The sequence below is a fragment of the Macrobrachium rosenbergii genome, chromosome 1 (assembly GCF_040412425.1).
Source record: "Macrobrachium rosenbergii isolate ZJJX-2024 chromosome 1, ASM4041242v1, whole genome shotgun sequence".
In the NCBI taxonomy this organism is placed as follows: Eukaryota; Metazoa; Arthropoda; class Malacostraca; order Decapoda; family Palaemonidae; genus Macrobrachium; species Macrobrachium rosenbergii.
The window spans coordinates 15,073,915-15,097,940 of NC_089741.1; the positions used below are offsets into that span (position 1 = coordinate 15,073,915).

The window sequence follows — 24,026 nt, forward strand, 5'->3', positions numbered from 1 at the left end:
GATAACTGGGAGGGCTGGATCAAAGGAGGCAAGGACTGATGGGCTAGCGAGGGCAGTCTTCACTTGGCGAAATGCTCCTTCCTGATCCGTGGTCCATACAAAAGCATGCTTGGGGTTCATAAAGGGGTCTGAGAGGCTGAGCTGCGATATCTATCTCAGGCGTAAAGTTGGCCAGTTGGTTCAAACCCCATGAATGAACGAAGATCCATCAAGTTTGTCGGTGTAGGGAAGTCCTTGATTGCTGCTACCTTGTCTTTGGAGGTTCGAAATCCACAGAAGGTAACGCTGGAAATGGCGACCATGAACTTGTACTTGTTAAGTGTGATGCAAAACCATGAACTTGTACTTGTTAAGTGTGATGCAAAACTTGTCAACATCTCATGGATTCGGCATAGATGGCTGGGGAAATCCTCGTTGAACAGCAGGATGTCACCGACTATCTTGATGCAATTCTCAACACCTTGCAGAGCCTTGTCTCCTCGAAGGCAGTAGGCATCTCTTGTGGCCGCATATTCCATTGGACCTCTGCAATGCTGGAATCGGCTGTAGGGTGTGATGAATGTGGGTAACTTTTGATCCTCTGCAAGCTGCATTTTCCAGTACCCTTGCAGGGCATCTGCAGTGGTGAAGAACTTGGCCTTCGGATCAGCACTGCGGACTATAGAAAACAGTGAGGGTGACGGGTGGGCTGGGCATTTTACTTGGCTGTTGAGGTTCTTGACGTCAACAGTGATTCGAACACCTTTATCCTTAAGTATTACGACGAGCATGAGACACCAGTCTGAGGGTTCGTCATCAGCGGGCTTAATGGTACCCTGATCTACCTTGAGCTCTGTCTTGACTTGTTCCTGGAAGGCGTACAATACCTGGTGAGGTGCGTTGATAGCGAAAGGTAAGTGTATTCCTTGAGGTGGATTTGCATTCGGGGTCTTTCCATTGGGTGGAGTGGGGGTTTCTTCAGTTCTTCTTTGGAGATCAGCACGTCCTTAAACTCTTATAGAAAAAATCTCTGGCTTCGGCATGCGACATGGTGGCATGAAGAGGCTCTGAATACCTATTGACATGGGTAACATCCCGAATATAGTCTGAGGAACTTTGGCAGAATAATTGCCACTGCTAAATGGCCAGTTCTTAGCAGTGGCTGTATGACAGCAGTGGCATTTGGACACCTTCATGTGGCTTGGATCTCTTAGCTAAGGAGAGTGTGGCTATGAAGGATCCTAAGGCAGGTGTCATCGTGGGGCCATCTGCGGTGAACATTGGGGTAATTGGTGGGGGTTGTAGTGAACTCCTAGGAATGTGCAGAGGGTCAAGATGCTGAGGGCCCATAACAGAGATGTCGGCACCTGTGTCTGCCAAATTCTGAATGCTGGATGTGATGTCACCATACGAGAGGGGAAACGGAGGTTGGCTGTGGTGTCTTGGTAGAAGAGGTTCTTCCCATCTGACGACAGCTGGGGTTCTGGCCAGAGAGGGTGGTGTAGGCTTGGCACTGGAAGTGGCACCCTGTTTGGCATCCCTTGTCTTCTTCCGGCAGCATTTGTTGTAGTGTCCCTGTCGGTGCAGTGGCAGCACTGGACCTGTCTGGTGGGGCACCTCTGTACCTTGGCCCAGTGCTCCTTGTGGGCACAGTTGCTCCCTGCTGCTAGACACTTCTCTGTGGATGTGTGTTTGTCATTGCAAGACTGGAATGAAACACACTGTGGTGGTGTGGTAGGGGTGGCACCCTTTCCCATGTTTCTTATGCTTCCTGTAGTTTGCGAGGGCACACAGCTTAGAGGGCGAAGCACAAATGGCAGAAGTGGCCTTCCTGGTGGCCTCATAGGTGCAACACATCTTGTAGAGAGGCGTTAGTGTTGAGGGCTACAAGTTTCTCAATCTGTTCTTCATCCCTGACTCCCATGAGGATGATCATCTTCATCTGGGTTTGCTCACAAACTGGAGATCTACTGGGACAAACATCTACTTCCTCTGCAATCTACTTGAGTCTTATGTAAAAGTTTGAAAAAGACTCCCCATCTAACTGTTTGCAGGTGAGCAGCAGCTCCCTACAATGTAGATTCTTGTTGTGAAGGCTCTTTTGTGTGTTCTTGAAGGGCATCCAAGACTTCGTTGACACTGGGGTGTGTCTAGGGTGTACTCAAGGATCCTTTGGGTCTCCAAGGCAAGACATCCTCATCTGGATTAATTGTTTCTCTCTGGGTAACTTGGGCAGATCCACCATGACTGAATAATTGTCTCATTGACGTCGCCATTCCTGAAAAATTTTAAAAATTGCATCTGGGCTAGGGGGGTTGGGGGGGGTGTTGTTCTGGGTGATTGCTTTCTGTGGAGGGGTTACTGACGGGGTCGCTGCACCCTCTGGTGGCAAAGTTGGAGCAGCAGGTGCTGAAGGAGGCTCTGTCGTTGGACCCTTAGTTCTTCCTGTTTTCTTCGTCTAACCTCCTCTTTTTGTCTCGTCCTTTCCTCCTCTTGTCCGATCCTGGCGTGATCCCCGATCCGTGGTTTCTCCAGATATTGTGTGAGCAAAAGGAAATTGGCTGATTGGGGTATCGTCTTCTGAGGATGGAAAGTGGGTGGGGACTGTGGATGGTAGACAGGGTCTTGTGAACTCTGGGCAAGTGGGGTGTTGTCACACGCGTCCTGAGAACATGGAGAATCCATTATGAATAATGTTCTGTTTACCCCTACACAGGCTTTAAACAATTTAACAGAAAGGTACAGTATCAGTATTTATGTGCAGTGCGTGAAATACTGGCACTAGTTGGCTTGCTAGTACCACTTTACACTGCACAGATGATACGCCGTACATACCAGCAAGTAAAGTCCACTGTGGAGAAAGAGAGAAGTGGGTAGCTGTTGGGTGTATGGTTCTCTGTCAGTTTTCTCCTGGTTCGCTGTAAGTCTCCTGCATCTTCGCTTGCTTCTTGTAACTTCTTCCTGTAATACCATAATACCTTACTGTGCCATGTTGGTTGGGATGTGACGTGAAACAAGCTCATCTACAATGTAGGTTCTTTATTAGGTAAGGTTACAATATAACAAGAATAATGCATGCGAGCAACCGAACTGGGAGAGGGGAAGTGGCATACTGCTAGGCATTGGATTTGAATGTGTTTGGTTGCCACTTATTAACATACATGTGAGTCAAGAATACAGTTGCCACTTATCAGTATACAATGTTATATACATGGGAGGCGAGAATATGTTACACAGTGACAAATACACGTTAATATAGATTATAGTAACTGCAGTAACAACTTAGATAATTATCAGAATCTTCATTACTTTTACTTTAAGTTACAGGGTGTATTCCATCTTTATTGAACTGTTTAAACTTTACACTGAAAACAAACCACACGGGCCAGTTTTGTGACGAGTTAAAAATTTAATTCAGTATTCTGTTTAAATTACCCTAATAATAATAGTAATTTACTCCAGTTAAGTGTGTGTAGTGAACTTTCAGCAGTTGTTTTAATGTCTTCTTCATTGTCTTCTTGTTGGTATTCCTTGTTTCTAAGTAGCCACTAACTGCGGTATTTCATTAGATTGTGTGTGTGATCTGAAGGTTAATTTACTGTGTCTGGCAAATGTGGACTTGCCATTACTAAAGCATCAATTTTCTTTAGGATACAAACCATTGTGTTTTCAAAGCTTTAATTCATTATTGGAAATATAATTCATCTCTTCCTCTTTATTAAGAAGAAACTTTTCTGGCCTGCCCTGCCTTTACATTCTTCATGCTTTCCTTCAAGGGATGAAAGCTGCACTTCAGGAGACCTGAGCACAAACAGTGCAAATGAAGTCCAGAACATTTTATGCACTTTTGTCAAAATTCAAATCTACATTACCTACTCCAATGGGTAAGATTCCCACATCAAAAAAATCCTTTAAGCATTTTCAAATGCTGAAGCATTGCTTCTGGAGTGTCATAACATTTGCATTTAAATATAGAATGATTATTTTCACCTACACAAAGTGAAAAATAAAACTTCCTAACATCAGGTAATGTCTTGATAGCTAAACTAGTAATTTTCTGCTGAACATTAGATGGAAGAGTATGTAAATGAATTTCACTTTTCAAACAATTTTCATACCTCTCACAGGCAATAAAGAAATGGACAAATCTTTGTAGTACTCTGAATTTTCTCAAACTTGTCTTTCAGGCCATTCCACATGAAGTATTGAATAAAATCATCTGGAGTCATTGTAAGTGTCTTTACAGATTCAACAGTTGTCCTTAAAATGGAAATAAACTTATGCGGGTCATGAGGTTTCCTCTATCTTAAACCCATCCAAGTCTTTATAGTAGAAGTCTTATGAAGGGTCATCAGGTTCCCCCAGTCTTAAACCCATCCAAGTCTTTATAGTAGAAGTCTTATGAAGGGTCATCAGGTTCCCCCAGTCTTAAACCCATTCAAGTCTTTATAGTAGAAGTCGTACGAACTACTTCTAAGGCAAAGGCTAACTTGAGCAAGTCTTTGGCATCCTTTTAAGTATGTTTGTCAACTTCCAAGGAATCTAAGAAAACTTTAGCTCTTCCTTCTACATGCTGTCTCTTGTTCTACCTGCTGTCTCAAGAGAAGTAAGAAGTCTCTGTCTGGGTAATTAAAGGATTGGGTAGTGCTTTCAAACTCTGAAATAAACCTGATTATGAATCTTCTCCGTCCGTACTATTGAACTTTGGTAATGGGGCAGTGGGCTGTTTAAGAAGATTTTTAGCAATGGGCTGTTTAAGAAGACTTAGCAACCTCACAGTTGCAGGTGCAGGTACCACCTCTCGGTGAGGAATACAATATTCTATCCTGTCAAAATATTTAACACAGGATGTAATCTCTGTCTCCCTAGCATCCTCATATAACTCCTTATCCAAAATTCTAAGGAATAAAATCTCATCATTCAGTTCAAGAAGTAGCTTTTTATGATTTAGACTCCTTTCAGAAATTTTCTGCCCAGCACTGCGAGTCGAGAAAGATTCAATATGATTATAAATATCCATAACCTTCTTCCTGATAACCTTAGGTTTTGAGATTAAAGTTTTAAAATCAGACATCCTGAAAGAATTATTCTTATAATAAAGCAAATTCGTAGTCCTTTCAATGCGAAAGTAATTAAACACTTACCATAACCTTCCCAATCAAAGGGATTAAACAATGACATGCAAATAGACAAAAAAAACTTAGTTTATGAAATAAGTAAGCATAGAAAATAGTCAAACAATGCTCCAATGAAGGAAAACACTCTATTCTGAAGTAAAGAGTACGAAGAAAAATGAAAAATGACAATAAGCGAACCAGGCCCCTCCCTCTCTCCCTGACTCCACCAAGCACTTAATGAGCTAACAACCAACCTCCATGCACACACCACCTGACGGAATCCTCACTGTCGCCATATAGAGAAAATTCGGGAAGCTCAATATAATGTTAAGGTGGTGAAACATGGAGGTTAAATAAAATACAAAAACTCATTCATTCAGTATTTTAGTAAAAAAAAATATTTAGTATGAACATCCAATTTAAATACTACCCTAGTTCATTGAGCTACCAACTCTGTATCATTACCTGGAAGTCCATACCGTTGCATTGTTAACATGAACATTTTAAATTAAATACTCAAAAAGTAACAACTTTAACATGAAAACTATAGCACTCAAGCAGTCTATGGGTAATACACAAATGCTGTACTGTATCCTTATTTACCAATGGAGGATAAATCAGAGTTACAAACTACAGTTCTCACTGTATCCAGGAAATCCTGCCACACCTACAGTACATCAAGAGGAAAAAGGACCCGATTACAGATGTACCAACAAGGTCAAATATTCTCAAAGTATCGATACAAACATATCACAATAACACTAAAACTATTAAGCCACCAGCGGCAAACAATACCATCCGTATAAGGGGCTAGCCATATGACCGATACAATCCAGAACTATAGCAGTCTAGCATTTGCTGAACTGTATACAAAACCGTAACAAAACTAGCACGATGTGTAATAAATGAAAAAAGTTTTAGGTAACTTATCCTCGAGTTACTTTATTATTGTTTTTAGTTAAGTCAATACTTCTTAAACCTCAACTAAAAGACTAACGGCCTTACCTTAGATTAAGGGCGAAGCATGAATGGGCAATCCAATCAATTATTTGCTCTGTGCATAATGTAGAGTCAAGAGTGGGAGAGGATGTGTGAGCTAGTATTTAGTGAAGGGCCATTTAACAAATCAATACACAAATGCCTTAGGTTCCATCTGTAATTTAGCCATCTTCCCTTCAGTATGTCCACTAAATGATCTCCGTTGCAGCCCAGCACTCACGGTGTCAAAAATGGGTTGTATGTGCGAACCCTTCAGGTCAATACTATACCTATAGCCACGGTTGAAGTCAAAGTAGTAGAATTTATTGAAGACCATTTCTCCGCTGTCTCGCACGTTAGCTAAGAAACCAAAGCAGAGGTTAGTTCCCGCGAATCATTGCTTGTCATGGTCCTTAAGACCACCCAACAACAGTCAGGCCATTATGCAAATGAACTTAAAATGACGGAACAAAAAGCCTGTACTGTAAAGACATTTTATCCTAAAACAGTCTCGCATAAATAGAATACACCGCAATGAAAATTACCCCATTCACACAATACACAAAACTGTGTGAGAAACTTATATTACAGAAAAATAAATTATATTTATTTTTGTATGGAGGGCACAGGATGCAAATTTCTCACCCTTGGAAATTTGCATCATATTAAATAGTTATAAGTTATATAAAATTTCTGCTCTTAATGGCAGCTTTCTTGGGAGTTCTTCGAGATGAACTCTCATCATTAGACAGCCTACGGGAGTGGTGTTCACCCTCACTATCTGAAATGTAGGAAGTATCTGGAACTACCTTAAGATAAGGGATTAAAGTAGTAACACGCCTTATAATGAACTCACGAGTGTTCCCCTTTAGTGCAATAGCCCCAGTAGTTTTCCCCAAATCATTCTCCTCTATGTTCTTCACAATTCCCAATGGAAAATTATTGGTTTTCATGTTTGGCTCCTTGATGAAGACTATATCACCAATGCCCAACTTCTGGTGACAAACTGGTCAATATCGATCTTTCCAGTCCACAGCCTGAGCTACCAGGGTACTTGAAAACTCATTCTGGTAAGCTTCTAGAATATTATGCCTAACCTTACGAAGTTTTACATACTTGTCCTTTATTACTTCTGTAGGGCTGCTAATCATCTTCCACTCAGGATCATCAGGCAACTCCTGTAAATCTGGAATTAGATTAAAGGACAATAGCTCATATCTGTATCCCTTAAAGGCTATGGGCCTCTTGTTAGCTAGATGGACAGCATTACACACTAAATACTCAAAGCCAGGCAAAGAGGGTACCCATGTTTTAAAAGCTGAAAAGATAAGTTTCTTCACCAATTTTACACAAGACTTGACAAGTGGTCCTTGTTCACTATGGCCTTTAAAAAATTGCTGAAACTTAACATGCTCAATGCCATTAGACACAAAGTACAGTCTAGCATCAGGATCATTGATGAAACTTGTGATGTTACCTCCCGCCACCAATTGTGAGCCAGGATCACTCAGGCAAAGCTTTGGAAACCCATATTCAAAAACGTAACAAAGGCTCTCAAATACTCCTTCACACTCAAATCTTGACAGACCTTCAAATTAATGGCCCTTGACCAAGTGCAGGTGAAGCACAAAATCCAGACCATCAGTTCAGCTTCCTGTTTAACATTAGATGCTCCAATATAATCAACAAAAATATTTGAAAGTGAAACAGCAGGTGGACTAGAGCAAAAGTCACGATAAGTATTCTAGTTCAATCTCATACTTCTTGAATTAAACCTATGGCATGGAACACATTACTTCAGGTCATTCTTAATAACAGAAATGTTTAGGAATGAAAAAGTATTTACGAAGCTCAGACAGGGCAGAATAGCAACCACCATGCAATAATTTGGCAAGTGTATCCATTATAATTAGTATAGTCAACTCTTGGGATAAAGCAGTTTAGGAAACTGTCATGACCATACTGCTTCTTGAACTGTGGTTTTTACTCTTAAAATGCCATCTGAATCTAAGAACACATCAAATTGGCTCACAAGAAGGGAGATATCCTTTAAATTTTACTTCCATAAAATATCTGATCATCATCTAGAATTAATTTCCTTAAGGCTAAAGCAGAATAGTTCACATTACCCAAATTCTTTACCTCAGTTCCTGCTATCTTCTTCCAATGGTCAACACAACATTACCCTCCTGTAAACAAATTTAAGCTTCTTTAAAATAGAATGTTTCTCATGTTCAAGAAGAGGTTCACCAGGAAACTCTCTTTAGAGGCTCAGTAACAGAAATACTAAGGACATTAGCGTTTGAGCTAGAAATTGTAAAAGTCAAACTCATTCCAGGCACACCTTAGGACCTGAAATAAAGTGTGATTTAGAAACAAGTCCAGCAGAAAGACATCTGGTGACACAGTTAGCTGGATTGTCTTTTCCAGCTACAAAGATAAGACTGACAGGTTTGATTTCACACAATTTCTTGATGTTGCTTATCCTGTTCTGTACTAACACTGAATGCCTCTGCATTTTACAGTATTTATATTCAGTTGTTTGTAGCCACTGCAAAGCACAATTGGAATCACAATACAAATCCAAGCCATCATGTCAATTGACTTCACACATGAGGGATCAGCTAGATCTCTGTAAATCTCCATCAGGGATTTCTACCCCTAGTGATATAGCGTTCAACTCCAGTGCTGGAATTGACTTACCTTTTCAACAGCTTATTAATCATGCTGTTCTTTGCCTGCAAAAAAGCTAAACTCACGTGAGTCTACATCTTCAATCTACATATGCCCCAGCAGCAATTTAGAATCAAACCTTAAGTGCAGCAATTTTTTTGATTAAGAGAAGGACCACTATGCATTGCTTAATTATGAGACTGTTAGTGGGAAATCACTATCATTGCTACTAAGGTTGGACAAAAACTACCCTGCATTTAGTCAATTCTCTCTTTAGTCTGAACACACCTATATGGGACAAGAAGATTTCCCTGAGCAAATTTTTCAAGATTGGGAATATGTCCTTAAAAGTCCCAGCTTAAGGTGTTCTTTGAAACAACATTCATATAAGTGACAAATAAGAAGGTTTTTTATTTAGTTTCTTCAAGTTAAAATCAAGGATTGCTTTAGCAAATTCAAAATTTCATCTCAACAGTTGAGAAACATCAGTTCTCCATAGAAGCGGCATTAATAGTCTCCCTTCATCTGTAAGACTTCTGTTTTCCAAAAAAAAAAAAAAAACCACTTAACTACATATATCCTTATTCAGTTCAGAAGTCCTTTCATCACTGACCTCACATGAATAAAATGAAGACTTCAAAATGTCATCAGTTGCCTGTTCAATTTCCCTCCTATTTTATTATGTGCATCCATCACAACAAAGTTAGTAGCCTACTTGTCTCTGCATCATAACTGACAAGTGCTCCATCATAATTTTAATCAATTAGTTTTAAAAAATCAAAAATACTCTATGATTATGGTATATATCACTTTTACATGATTTTACAGGCAAACGTGCCAAGTTCCCTAAATACGAGCTGCTTTTACCTAGCAGCCTGACCCCAAGAGGAGTATCTGCATACTGTAAACAGTTATGATTTAAGCCAAATGATATTTCATTATAAGTTAGTATTCAGAACTAGATCATAAGAAAAAGTCTATATCAGAAATAGACTCACTACATTCATACACCTTTTTATCAGCTAATGAATAACCTTTGCTTGCAAGTCTTAGCTATTGCTGTTAAACCAGGTAACTTGACATTTATTTTATTTCTGGTAGTATACAGACTGTCTCTATTTCAGAACTCTTTTTACCAGTATTAATGGTAAGCCCAACAACTTTAGTGCAATACTGTTTTGGCCCATTAAATCCATTTACTTTGAGAACCACATTACTCTTCAAATTTTTTAAGCCAAGCTCCTCAGCAATAGAATCTAAAATAAAGTAGCACTGACTACCTTCATCCTTTCAAACCCTTACTTGATACCTGTTTTTAACAACACATGTGAATGTTGGCAATATTGAGTCCCCACTTAAATAGTTCTGAAATGCACCAACAACTACAGAGTTAGTAATGACACCCTCCAGACTTGCTTTATCAACAGAATCCACTTGTCTGGAAACTTTCTGAAAAACTCTGCCCACTTCAAATTTAGGGCATAAAAAGCTGAAATGCCAGTTTGCACAACACCACCGTCTCAAATTTAAATGTACTCTTATCTGATTTGTGATTAATTTGACCACACTTGGTACACCTTTAAGTTCAACAAGCAATTTAAAATTACTTGGAGGTTCTACATAAACTGGACAATGGTAAATGGGATGATCAAACTTACTCTAGCCTTTCTTGCATAAAACAAGTTTTAGCTTAAGAGAAACTGCAAGATTCACAGTTCTACTGGTGGCGAGACCTTTATCCTTATAATCATGATGCTTAGAGTTACAATTGAAGCTTTTTCATTTAAAGCTTTTCTTGCTGGGCACAGTACCTTTTTCAAGCTGCAAACAAGTTATTCAATTCCTTCAGCGTAGGATGGATACCATTAGTGATTTGAATAATTTGTTCCTTAAAACTGTCAGTTAATCCAGACGAGAAAAAATAATGCAAAAACTCATCTACTCCTATTTTAAGTAACTTTACTGATTATCTCAACCTTTTCATTAGGCCTATGTACTCAAAAGGGTCCTGATCAATTGAAAGCTTAACACTACTAAGCTGCTTAACACTATTAGATATTTGTACCTCAGTGGAGACTTGGACAGATTCAAGCAAGCCCTTAACACTTACATGAGACTGCTTATCTATTTCCAGAGTGTATCAAAACTCGTGCACGTCCACTCAATTGCTGCTTGAGGAGCAAAAACTTATCATAATCAGGGTAAGCGTAACGAGAAATCGTAGCCCCAAATGAATTAATAAATTTCGAAAAACTCTACTCGGCAGTAGCAGTGAAATTTAGCAAAGGTGCTACAGGACTCTTCACTTGAAAAGTCCCTTCTCTCTTTCAGTCGTAGGACAAGGCTGAATAGCCTGATATTAAGAACAGCAATACATTCAAATAATTTATCAGAAAATTCATTAAAGTGTTCCAGTTCATGCTCAAGATCAGTGTATTCAAATGTCTCAAAGTTTAAACACTACTGTATTCCAGAATTCGACTTCAAATCATCAGACAATGAAAATAATTTGGAACGTTTGGTCAACTTCTCCCTCTCACTATGTAAATGAAAGTCTCCACTAACAATATGAATCTGAGTTACCTGACCAGCATGAATTTGCGCATATTCAATTTTGCCTTCAAATTACCAGTAGCCATTTCGAAATGACAGTAACAAAAATTTAATATTCAAAATTCAGCAAAACAATGATATTTATCCAAGGAGAAACTCACTGCAAGATCTCGAACCTGCCATGAATTATTCAAGCTCTTATGTCGCTGCGCGAGCGCCATTTACTGAATATTAAAAAAATATGGCAAAAACTGGAATTAAATTTTTTCAAACTACAAGGATTAACTCAAAGTTAAAACTAATTAACAAGGTATTAATCAAATTTCAAACTAACAACATGCTCTGCTATATCATTAATCTTATGATAAACTAAATACACAATCTTCAAGATTACAAAATCATGAATGGTGGGTCATGGCTATGCAGATGGACGGCAGTTCCCAAAGTTCATGAACGTACTCAGACACCCAAGAGATGCAATATCGCGGGGGCCGGGAGGGGGCGGGGGTGTTCACTACACAACTGCCAAAGACCTTCCACAGGAACTTTTATTATCACCAAACAACTATAAATTAAGCACTAGCACAGTAAACACGCACAAAAAAATCAGTCACTAAATATGAAAACAAGCATGAATATACGGTAAAGATTCCAGTTTCTAATTCAAGGGAGAGCAGAATGCAGCGAATTATTTACCCAAGATGAACAATTGCTAATTTCACTACGGATTTCACCTTATAATTAAACTGATAATGATAATGAGAGAACCCACCAGTAGCTGAATCCTTCTACTCAAGGTCTATAGAATCCATGGTTGAAGAGGTGGCGATGCTGTCGATTCTCTGACCAGGATGATAAGTTTTTTAATAATCCATCCCTACGGTGATTCGATAATTTAGTATAGTCGTAGCACACGTTAAAATCCAGCGCGACGGTAACAGTAAAAATAACCTTTCCTAGGACGTGGCGGTTCACCTCTGCTCCGATTTGATGGTTTCTGTAATATCAAGTTGTTTGGCTGTTAATGTTCTCATATGAAAAAAACTAGAGGGCCTCTTATAAGCCAGGTTATCAGTTATCAGGTTAATTAAACTTAAAAGCGAATTCCAGCAGCAAGTCAAAAAATTCAACACAATACTAAAATTTCACACTCTCACGGGGGAATCAAATTCATGCAATGAAATTTTATTTCACATTACGTAAAATTATGTAATGAATTAAACATACTGATGAAATGCAGCAAATAACAAATACAAGCTAAATCCAACATTCTGGTTATATTAAATCATCAGAACATACGTTTCTTTTTATTAACTTTTACAGCTGCAGACCTAGTGACAAGAGAACTCGCATTGGTTTTGTTGTTTCCATCGACTTTCATATCCTATAATCCTCTTTTGAATCATCCTGTGAAAAAAGGGGTATAAGAGTAGATACGTGTCTTTTGTTGATTTCTTTTGTTGTTCCTTTCTATAAAATTGCATTAGTATTTTCACCCAGACTTTAATTCTAAACTCATAACAAGGCTTGCATCTTTGTTATTTAATGATAACAATATCACCTACCTTTAAGTTCTTATGAGGTTTGGGTTTGTACCTTTTCTGTTTATCAGTAGCTTGAACAATACGGTTAACTGAAAAATCATTATGGTACCTATCTTTCAAAGCTTGTCTCACCTTGCATAGTTTAGAAAAGCTGTCTCTAATAATATCATTTGGACTTCGACCTGACCAGTGTGGATCATCCTCTATAGGATGTAATAATCTTATAATACTGACATTGTAATTCATATCCCCTTGTGAGCCATCCTGGTGTAATTGGAGAAGCAACATCATCTTATACTTTTCTAAGACTCCTTAAAGACTACTGGCCTCTTGTTGATCACATGAACTACCTCATGAATTAATAAATCAAAATCATGTAAAGAAAGAATAGCCTTACCAACTGATGAAAATATAAGCTTCTTTATCTACTTCACCAAAGCCTCGACCAAGGAACCTAGCTCACTGTTGCCTTCCACAAAATGCTCAAACTTAATTAATTTTACCTTATGTTCAGCCAAGTACAGTAGAGTCTCAGCATCCTTAATGAAGTCTTGAATTATCTTAGTCCTAGAAACAAGCTGTGATCCTAAGTCAGAAATGACCAACTGAGGCAAATTCCATTCAAAGGCATGTAGTTGGAATGGTCTGAGCATTTCCTTAGTAGAATAATCTTCACATAACTTAAGATTGACAGACCTGGACCACAGACAGGTTATACAAAGAATCCAGACAGGTTTGAAATTACTTTCACTTCAAAAGGCACAATGTAATTCATGAAGGCATAACTATATGAAATTGAGGGAGGATCTACCCTGAAATCTCTAAGCATTTTGATTACATCGCACAGCTTTCCCATTAAAACGCTTACATACAGCACACTGAGTACTTGTTTCACTGCAGAAAATCAAGTGTGGGATCCAAAAGCTTTTTTCGAAGCACTGACAAGATGCTGAAACCACCAGCATGATTATATATTTTATGTGAACCTAATATTATCAATTCAGTGATAAGAGATTTTTTTTGGTAGCAACAAGGGAAAAATGTATGGACGACCATCTTGCCATCTCCCAAATTAACCAATTTTTGTCAACAAATATTGAGATGCCTCACAAGGTTAAGAATATCTTTTTCCCATTTACGTTTTGATTCAAAGTAGAAAATCTCCGGAAAATTAGTCCGTTGAGGAGTAGAAATAATGATTTGAGTGATAGCCAGCTCATGAAAACCCTGAGAACCCATGCTCTTCTTGTAAAATGGTTTTACCCTACTTTAAAGTTTACGAAAAACTGAAGAACTCTTGCATGTACGTTAACTAGCTTTGAGAAACTAGACAACTTTTCTGGGTCTACTGAAGGGTCTTTCATGAGGATGTCTTTACTAAAAGCAACAAAGGAACTGAACTCATTTAAATTAATTTGGATTTGGAACTGTAAAGGACATTATGTCGGAACTTTGACCAATGGTATCTACAATTAAATATGAGGGGACCCCTTATGCAATTCCTTTACTCGATTGTTTACTTGAAATGCATCTTGTAACGATTTTCAACCGCTGATATGAAATGAAAATTGATGGGATGTACAGACACATTTTCATATTTGTTGAATTCTGTTCATTGCAAACACTGTGCGCCTTTGCATTTTTCAAACTTATTGCAATATGCATTTATCCATGAAAGAGCAACTAAACTGTCACCATAAATGGGCAGATCAACGACTTTGATGGGTACAGTACACACTGGTCCGGATAAGCCAATAAATACATCTGTTAAGTTTCTACTCCTAAAACAATAGCTTGTAATTCTAAAGCAGGAACGGATTTTGTCTCAAGTTTATTATTGATGATCCTCTTCTTTGACAAGATAAAAGTTAAATCGTTAGTACAAAGATTAGGAGCATAAATATACTATTCCACATATTTTAGTGTTTGCATCAGTACAGGCAACCAACCTAAATTAATCCTCTCTTACCAAGCATCCTCGGAACTTCAGCGCAAGAAGAGAAATTTGCATAACTATATTTTCCTACTCATTGTAGAGAGTTTCACTCAAAGGAGTATCCCATGACAAGCTCTTGCTACATTGCAGATTATGCTTGAAAAGAAGAGCATGACTCAAAAGGGGGGCGTTAAAATTATAAACTGTTCAGCAATGGATCTGTGCACAAATCTTTTGTATTTGCGTTCTTGCTCAAACAGCAGCAGTTTAGAATCAAACCTTAAATGTAAGAGTGCAACAGAAAATTTCTGATTAAGAGAGGGACCACTATGCATTGCTTGATTATGACTGTTAGTAGGAATCACTATCATTGCCACTAAGGATGGACAAAAACTATACTGCAATTAGTCCATTCCCTTTTTAGTCTGAATATACCCATTCGAGAGAAAAATGAACGACCAGATTTTTCCTGAACAAATTGTTCAAGATTGGGAATATATGTTCTAAAATTCTAAGCTTAAGCTGTTCTTTGAAACATTCATCCATAAGTGACAAATAAGGTTTTTAAATTAGTTTCTTGGAGTTAGAATCAAGGATTGCTTTAGCCAATTCAAAATTCCGTTCCAAGAGATGAGAAACATCTGTTCTCCATAAAAATGGCATGAATAGCCTCCTTTTATCAGTAAGACCTGCGTTTCCAAAACCACCTTAACTATATCGTTATTCAGTTCAGAGGTGCTTTCATCACTGACCTCACATGAATAAAATGAAGACTTCAAAATATCATCTGTTGCTGTTCAATTTCCCTCCTATTTTATTATGTGCATCCATCACAACAAAGTTAGTACTTGTCTCTGCACCATAACTAACAAGTATTCCATCATAATCCGAATCAACTGGTTTAAAACAATCAAAAATACTATTCTGATTATGGTATCACTTTTACATGATTTTACAGGAAAATGTGCTAAGTTTCCTAAATACGAGCTGGTTTTATCTAGCAGCATAATCCCAAGAGGAGTATCTGCATAAACAGAGTTATGATCTAAGCCAAAAAATATTTCATTATTAGTTAGTATGCACAATTAGATCTTAGGACAAAATCTATATCAGTAATAGACTCACTACATTCATACAGCTTTTTATCAGCTAATGAATAACCTTTGCTTACAAAAGTCTCAGCTATTGCTGTTAAACCAGGCAATTCGATATTTATCTTTATTTCCGGTAGTATACAGACTGTTTCTATTTCATAACTCTTCTTACCAGTATTAATGGTAAGCCCAACAACTTTAGTGCAATACTGTTTTGGCCCATTAAAAAACATTTACTCTGAGAACCACATTACTCTTCAAAATTTTTAAGCCAAGCTCCTCAGCAATAGAATCTAAAATAAAGTAGCACTGACTACCTTCATCCTTTCAAACCCTTACTTGATACCTGTTTTTAACAACACATGTGAATGTTGGCAATATTGAGTCCCCACTTAAATAGTTCTGAAATGCACCAACAACTACAGAGTTAGTAATGACACCCTCCAGACTTGCTTTATCGACAGAATCCACTTTGTCTGTCAACTTTCTGAAAAACACTGCCCACTTTCGATTTAGTGTATAAAAAGCTGAAATGCCAGTTTGCACAACTACACCCTCTCTTAAATTTAAGTTTACACTTAATGTGATTTGTAATTAATTTGACCATACTTAGTACATTAAGTTCAACAAACTTTAAAATTACTTGGAGGATCTACGTAAACTGGACAACGGTAAATGGGATGATCAGACTTAACCTTGCCGTTCTCGCACAAAACACAAGTTTTGGCCTTCGAGTCAAGAGAAACTGCAAGATTCACAGTTTTACTGGTGGCGAGACCTTTATCCCTATAATCATGATGCTTAGGGTTACTAAAATTTTTAATTTTAAGCTTTCCTTGCAGATCACAGTACCTTTCTGAAGCAGCAAAAAAGTTCATCAGTGAATTTCTGAATGATTTGTTCCATAAAACTGTCGTTTAATCCATACGAGAAAATATTCTGCAAAAACTCTGCTATTTAAGTAATTTTACCGATTCTGTCAACCTTTTCATTTGGCTTATGTACTTAAAGTGGTCTTGATCAAATGAAAGCTTTACGCTACTAAGCTGCTTAACAGTATTAGATATTTGTACCTCAGTGGAGGCAAAGACAGATTCAAGCAAGCCCTTAGCACTCACATAAGACTGCTTATCTATTTCCAGAGTATATCAAAACTCGTGCACGTCCACTCAAGTGCTGCTTGAGGAGCAAAATCTTACATAATCAGGGTAATTCCATCGAGAAACCGTAGCCTCAAATTTAAGTAAGTTTCGAAAAACTCTTCTCCAGTGAAATTTGGCAAAGGTGCTACAGGACTCTTCAAGGAAAAGTCCCTTATCTCTTTCAGTCGTAGGACAAGGCTGAATAGCCTAATATCAAGAGCAGCAATACATTCCAATAATTTATCAGAATATTAATTACAGCGTTCCAGTTCATGCTCAAGATCAGTGTCTTCAAATGTCTCGGTATACTTGTAAACACTTTATTTCAGAATTCAGCTTCCTCAAATCATCAGACAATGTAAGTAATTTGGAACGTTTAGTCAACTTCTCCCTCTCATTAAGCAAATGAAAGTCTCCAATAACATTATGAATCTGAGTAACCTGACCACGCATAAATTTGCTCATTCAATTTTGCCTTCAAATTACCAGCAGCCCTTTCGAAATCACAATGACAAAAATTTAAAATTAAAAATTCAGCAAAACATAATATATATCCAAGGAGAAACTCACTGCAGTAGATCGAACCAACCATGAATTGTTCAAACTCTCATGTCCCTGTTTGAGCGCCATTTGCGGAATAGTAAAAAATATGGCAAAAACTGGAATCGTTTTCAAATTATAAGGATTAAATCAAAATTAAAACCATTGAAGAAGGATTTAATCAAATTTCAAACTAATAACATACTCTGCTATACCATTAATCCTATGATAAACTTAAATGCACACTCTTCAAGTATATAAAATCACGAATGGCTATGCAAGATGGGTGGCAGTTCTCCAAGTTCATGAACGTACACCGACACCTAGGAGATGCAATAGCGAGAGCTGCCAAAGACCTTCCTCGAAGGAAATTTTATTCCCGCACTAAATGCACTTAATAAAACTGTCCATACGAAAACCACACTCCAGCTGTAGGTACTAATATAAGATGTAAATCACCAAACAACTATAAATTACGCACTAGCGCAGTAAACACGAAAAAATTAAAAGTATCACGAAATACGAAAACAAGCATAATACTGTAAAGCAAGCATGAATATATAGTAAAGATTCCAGTTTACAATTCAAGGGAGGGCAGAGTGTAGCGAATTATTTACCCAAGATGAACAATTGCTAATTTCACCACGGATTTCAACTTATAATTAAACTGATAATGAGAGAACCCACCAGTAGCTGAAGCTCCCTGCTGTACTGAAAAATCCATGGTTGAAGAGGTGGCGATGATGTCGCTTAGCTGAGCTATCCCAGGATGATAAAGTTATTTAATAATGCATTCCTACGGTGATTCGATAATAAAAGTAGCACAGACGTAGCGCACATTAAAATCCCCTTGAAGGAGCGAGACGCGAAGACTTCAGCGTGGCGGTAACAGGAGTAAGAAATTGAATAACCTTTCCGAACAAGTTGCTGCTCACCTTTGCTCGGATCCGATGGCGTCTGTAATGTCAAGTTGTTTGGCAGTTAACGTCCTTACATGCAAACAACCAGAGGTCCTCTTGGAAGCTGGATTATCAATTATGAGGTTAATTGAACTTAAAGTGAATTTCAACAGCTAAGAATGTTTATCCAAAGAAAATTTATTAATCGTAATGAAGTACTTCAAATCAGTAAAAAAAAAAAAAAAACAATGCTGAAATTTCGTACAGCAACAGATTCTTATGGTATTTGAAAGCCTACTAATTTTTTCTCCGGTTTCATATTCTATGTATATAAAAGCATGTTGCCGGCATTGCCTAAAAAATAAACATTAACATAAATGATAGAGTTGTTTGTAAAACAACCATTTACAAATGGTTCTAAGCATTTATTTTAAATGTTTGAATTTTAAGCAAGTTCGGCAGTATGCTTTTATATACATACAATACAATACCCAACCCAAGATCGAATGAACAGAATTTTTCTTATATCATAAGATTGCATTGAATCCAAATCAATTTGTACGTGTCTCTTTTTTGGTGCTAAAAGTTGTAGATTTTGTGCTCTGTACCAAACAATGGTGAGTGTGAGCTCATAAACAATGATTTGTGAGTTGATTTTGATGCTGCTGAACGCATTTCAAATTTACAAAATAGTAAAGCACCTTACTAAATAAAGATCAATAACGCAAGAGCCTTCTATGTTTCGTGTAATGGACACTAGCAACATTCATACATTGAAAAATTTACATCCCCAAAATCGTTATGATTCCGGTGCTGTACGTTTCAAATTTATGGTGCCTTGGGTGTAAGAATTCGGCCTTAAGTTACATTGCACAGCCTTTGAATGATAATCTAGATGTGAAGCAAACAGTGAAATAAATGACCAAACATTAACCACAAAATTTAATGTAACATTACAGACTGAGAAACGCTGAAGTTTATAGGTGATGATATTACATAAAACAAAGCACCTGCTAAATAGTTGTCTTTCAAAATATGAAAGACCTAATGAAAAATGAGGTTTGTTCCAGTACTTTTAGAAAATTGTCAGTCGTGTAAGGTAAACATTTTCAAGCATTCACAGAATCTATATTAGGAAATATGGTTGCATTCTTGATTATATATATATATATATATATATATATATATATATATATATATATTACTATAAATATACACGGTTTTGTTTGCCATGACTGCAAAGGATAGCCCGCATTCCCACAGTGCAAAATGGAATTACCTCTATGCTGAGGTGTTATGCCTTTTCAACTTTCAAGCTCTGTTCTAGACCCGGGCTTCTAACACAACAAGGAATTACATTTAGAGGCTGAAAAGCCAGCCAGCAGTGTCAGATACCATACAATCACTTATACTTCGGTGGTATTGTATTTGTGGAATATCAGGGTTTCTGAACATACAAGGACCATATATATATATATATATATATATATATATATATATATATATATATATATATATATATATATATATATATATATATATATATGTATGTATGTCTGTGTGTATGTATGTATATATAATCATTATGTTTATTACTACTGACATTACCAAGATCCATCCAGATGAGATGAAGCAATTTATGAGCATTCTCTGAAAAATCAACTGTGATACTGGTGACATCACCAGTGAATTAGGAGAAGTGCATCAGGCTAGCAACCCCATCCCAGAATCCTAATGGAAAAATTCGTATAGATAGATTGAGACTGAGAAAATGTATAATAAAACAAACTGTTATGAATCACTCATTTTCAGAATGATCGAGTTAGCAAAACTTGCGTAATGACGGAAACCTCCATTAGGATGCTGTACCTAAATAAGTGGACGGTTTCTTGTGATTAGCTGGGGAAAATTTTTGCTTCCTCTTCAAAATATTTTTACCTCTTATGCTTCCTATTTTGCTGTTCCTTTAGAGCATGTGTGGACTCTTACACGATTATCGAAAAATGGTCATTTTTTACATTAGTCGCATACATTTTAGCCTCGTAAGCTACCGATTTGTCATGACAGCATTTTAGGTTGATGACCGTATATACTGAGGAAATTAACAATCTGCTATTCATATTTATAGACATAATTCTTTGGTCCACCTGTCTGTCTCTTGCAAATGGAACCTTTTCAGATGAACGATCTTATTAGTACACACGCTGCATATGTAACTTAAAACTTCATACTAGATTTTTAGTGAAAAGAAAACTATTGTGCCGGTTTTGTCTGTCCGTCCGCACTTTTTCTGTCCGCTCTCAGATCTTAAAAACTACCGAGGCTAGAGGGTCGCAAATTGATATGTTGATCATCCATCCTCCAGTCATCAAACATACCCTCTAGCCTTAGTAGTCTTTATTTCATGTAAGGTTAAAGTTAGCCATAATCGTGCATCTGGCAACGATATAGGATAGGCCACCTACGGCAAGTTGTTAAAGTTTCATGGGCCGCGGTTCATACAGCATTATACCGAGACCATCGAAAGATAGATCTATTTTCTGTGGCCTTGATTATACGATGTACAGAAAACTCGATTGTTCCGAAGAAACTTCAGTGCATTTTTTACTTGTTATTTACAAATTCGGGTATTACTACTATTGACAGGCATGTCGTCATGAGTATAGTATGTGCTGTTAATAAACATAATGATATACATGAGTTATAGAAAGACGATCATGGCTTCGCTATTCACATTTTATTCAATATTTCACTGCTTAGTGCAACTCAGCACAATTTTCCAGTGTACCACATTTATTGTTTGATTACAGTGTAAAGCACTATACTCTCATCTATATCCTGTTAATGCATTGCTCTTTTTGTTTCAATTAATTAAATGGTCATAACACGTGATAAATTGGCGCAGTAATTATCGCCAAAGAGATTATGGAAAACGATACAATGAAGCACTTTTAGGAGATTGATTTCTATGATTTTATTTGATATAACTTCAGTAGCTCTGATTTCTAGTACAGTAACTATGTACATACATACATACATGCATAAACACACACACACACACACACACTCATATATATACAGTATATATATATAAATATTTTATATATATATATATATATATATATATATATATATATATATATATACTGTATATATATATATATATATATATATATATATATATATATATATATATATATATATATATATATATATATATATATAATTTATTTATTAAAGGGAACCATAGAAACACCAAAAGGGTAGATTTTATGCTATAGAATCTACCCTTTTGGCGTTTTTTATGGGCTCTCTTTATTAAATGGAATTCTGTTCTAACAGGACATATTTCATAGTGATGTATATATATGTATATATATATATATACATAATATATGTATATATATATGTATATATAAATATATATATACATATATATATATATATATATATATATATATATATATATATATATATATATATATATATATATATATATATATATATATATATATATATATATATATATATATATATATATATATAGAGAGAGAGAGAGAGAGAGAGAGAGAGAGAGAGAGAGAGAGAGAGAGTATATCTGTGTGTGTGCGTGTATATATATATATATGTTACAGGGAACAGATCAACACTTTTTTTGGAAGTGTACGTAACATGATCTTAGCGATCTAACTTCAGGAAAAAAGACGTAAAAAGGTTCAACCCTGATTCCACTCGCATTTTTTTCCCCCCTCTCTCTCTCTCAGCCTCTCTCTCTCTCTCACCGTGTACCGACTCTCTCTCTCTCCCTGACCTCACTCATTCTCACCAAAGCAATTAAATGGACTATTTAAAGAAACACAATCATTCCTACAAAAATAGGTTTATTATTCAAATAACCCAACAAGAAATGAATAAAACAAAGCAAAGATTAAAATGCATAATAAATGAATTATCGAGTCAGATAACTAAACTCTAAACTGCAAAGCACTTCTGATTAAAGAAGTCTCATTATGGCTAATAGCCTGGAAATACACCAAAATCTCACATACTCCCAAATCAATAACTAAACGTCATGTCCAAAAAAAAGTCTACCATGTTATTCCCACCAGTCCACAGACATCTGTCGAAAGAATTAAACATGATAGAAAACTCCCAAAAATATATGAAATACAAAACACAATAATAGAAAGTGTAAAATGCATAGCCAAGATATGGCAAATGTAACATAACAAAATAATAATATAAAAGAGGTATGAACATTCATATTAAATTTCCCACACCAGTTCACAAGTACATAATGATTAGAAAGTCATGGTAAAATCACAAATTCAATTTTCTCCCATTAAAACAGAGATTTGAAACTCTACCTTATCTGCCGATTTTCAAAGCCTGGAACCACTCCAAAGTTATGACTGGCCAACTGCAGTTCTATCACGTTAATGAACGATCAAACTCACTTTTAGGGCAGATTTGGGCATAATCTAGATCAAAGTAACGCACGTACTCACGAATATACATAGCGCTTCGGAGATCACCTGATCTCCAATATTGCTGAGCTTCTCGCGCAAAGAGCTGAGGAATCAAACTATTTGCTGAATACAAAGATTTTGCAACTGACGGCTTCCATCAGTACCATCTCGCACCGAACTTTCCACGATAACATCTTAAAGCATTGAAGCTATGAAATGCATATATGTGTCCTTTAAATAGAGCTCGGCCACCCCATAAGAGCATCTCGCTCTCCTTAACGGCAAACTAAAACAAAAGCATATGTATAAACCATAACAAAATAGAGCTATGCTCAATTAGCAATGTCTACTGCACTGCAGCTTTAAGGACTGCTCTCATGACGCACTTCCAAAGTCACTGGGGTTGTGTTCTTAGAGCCTTTACATGTAATCTTACAAACACGAATAAGCTTTACTACCCCCACAACAAGAATTATCAGTAAAATAGCTATTAAGACAATTAAAATTGTCGGCATAATATATTCCTGATACTCGAACATCACGGGATCGTCGATGTCTTCCAACGGTGGAACAGTCATTGGCACCTTGGTTGTAGGTACCGCCACTACCAAATGCTCGTTATGCGTATGGCGCATAATTATCTTCTCGGAACTGTTGAATATAGCACGGCTAAGTACGAGAAAGTCCGTAGACAGGATTCTGCAGGATGAGTCGAACAGCTTGGACCCTCGAAGAACGAAAGTCGTCGTCTGGTTATTCTGGAACATCGTCGTGATGGGGCACTCTTTGCAGAACACGGCAGTAAGCGTTCTGGTGGACACAATGTGGTAATCTCGTAGGAACTGTCTAAAGTCACATTCTGTCGGAGTCTGTCCATGAACTAATGATAATTCACAACCACCCACAGATACAACTCGCAACTGGAAAATACTACTGTCACACACACACTTCTCTCTAACTAAAGTACAACTTGTCTTATAATCAGCTCCCGAACCCTGATATTGATCTCCCAAAATGAACATGGTCTCTAATCTATCCCATGTCACTACTGAGTCTCCCAAAAACACTCGAAAAAGGTCTAATAACAAAAAGGTTTCATGTT

The 24,026-nt window shown here is 37.0% G+C and overlaps 1 long non-coding RNA gene across 2 annotated transcripts; it reads right to left on the reverse strand.

Annotated features, from left to right (window-relative positions):
• Positions 1–1,945: 1,945 nt before the first annotated feature.
• On the reverse strand, positions 1,946–18,725 carry LOC136825728 (uncharacterized). 2 transcript variants are annotated; one of them, XR_010849546.1, is made up of 5 exons: positions 18,244–18,725; positions 12,073–12,297; positions 6,102–6,434; positions 2,815–2,940; positions 1,946–2,643 (listed from the first exon to the last, which is right to left on the reverse strand). It is a non-coding gene; the product is annotated as an uncharacterized lncRNA (long non-coding RNA). The 2 variants fall into 2 exon arrangements; XR_010849501.1 differs by lacking the exon at positions 6,102–6,434 and having other exon boundaries at positions 18,244–18,713.
• Positions 18,726–24,026: the final 5,301 nt, after the last annotated feature.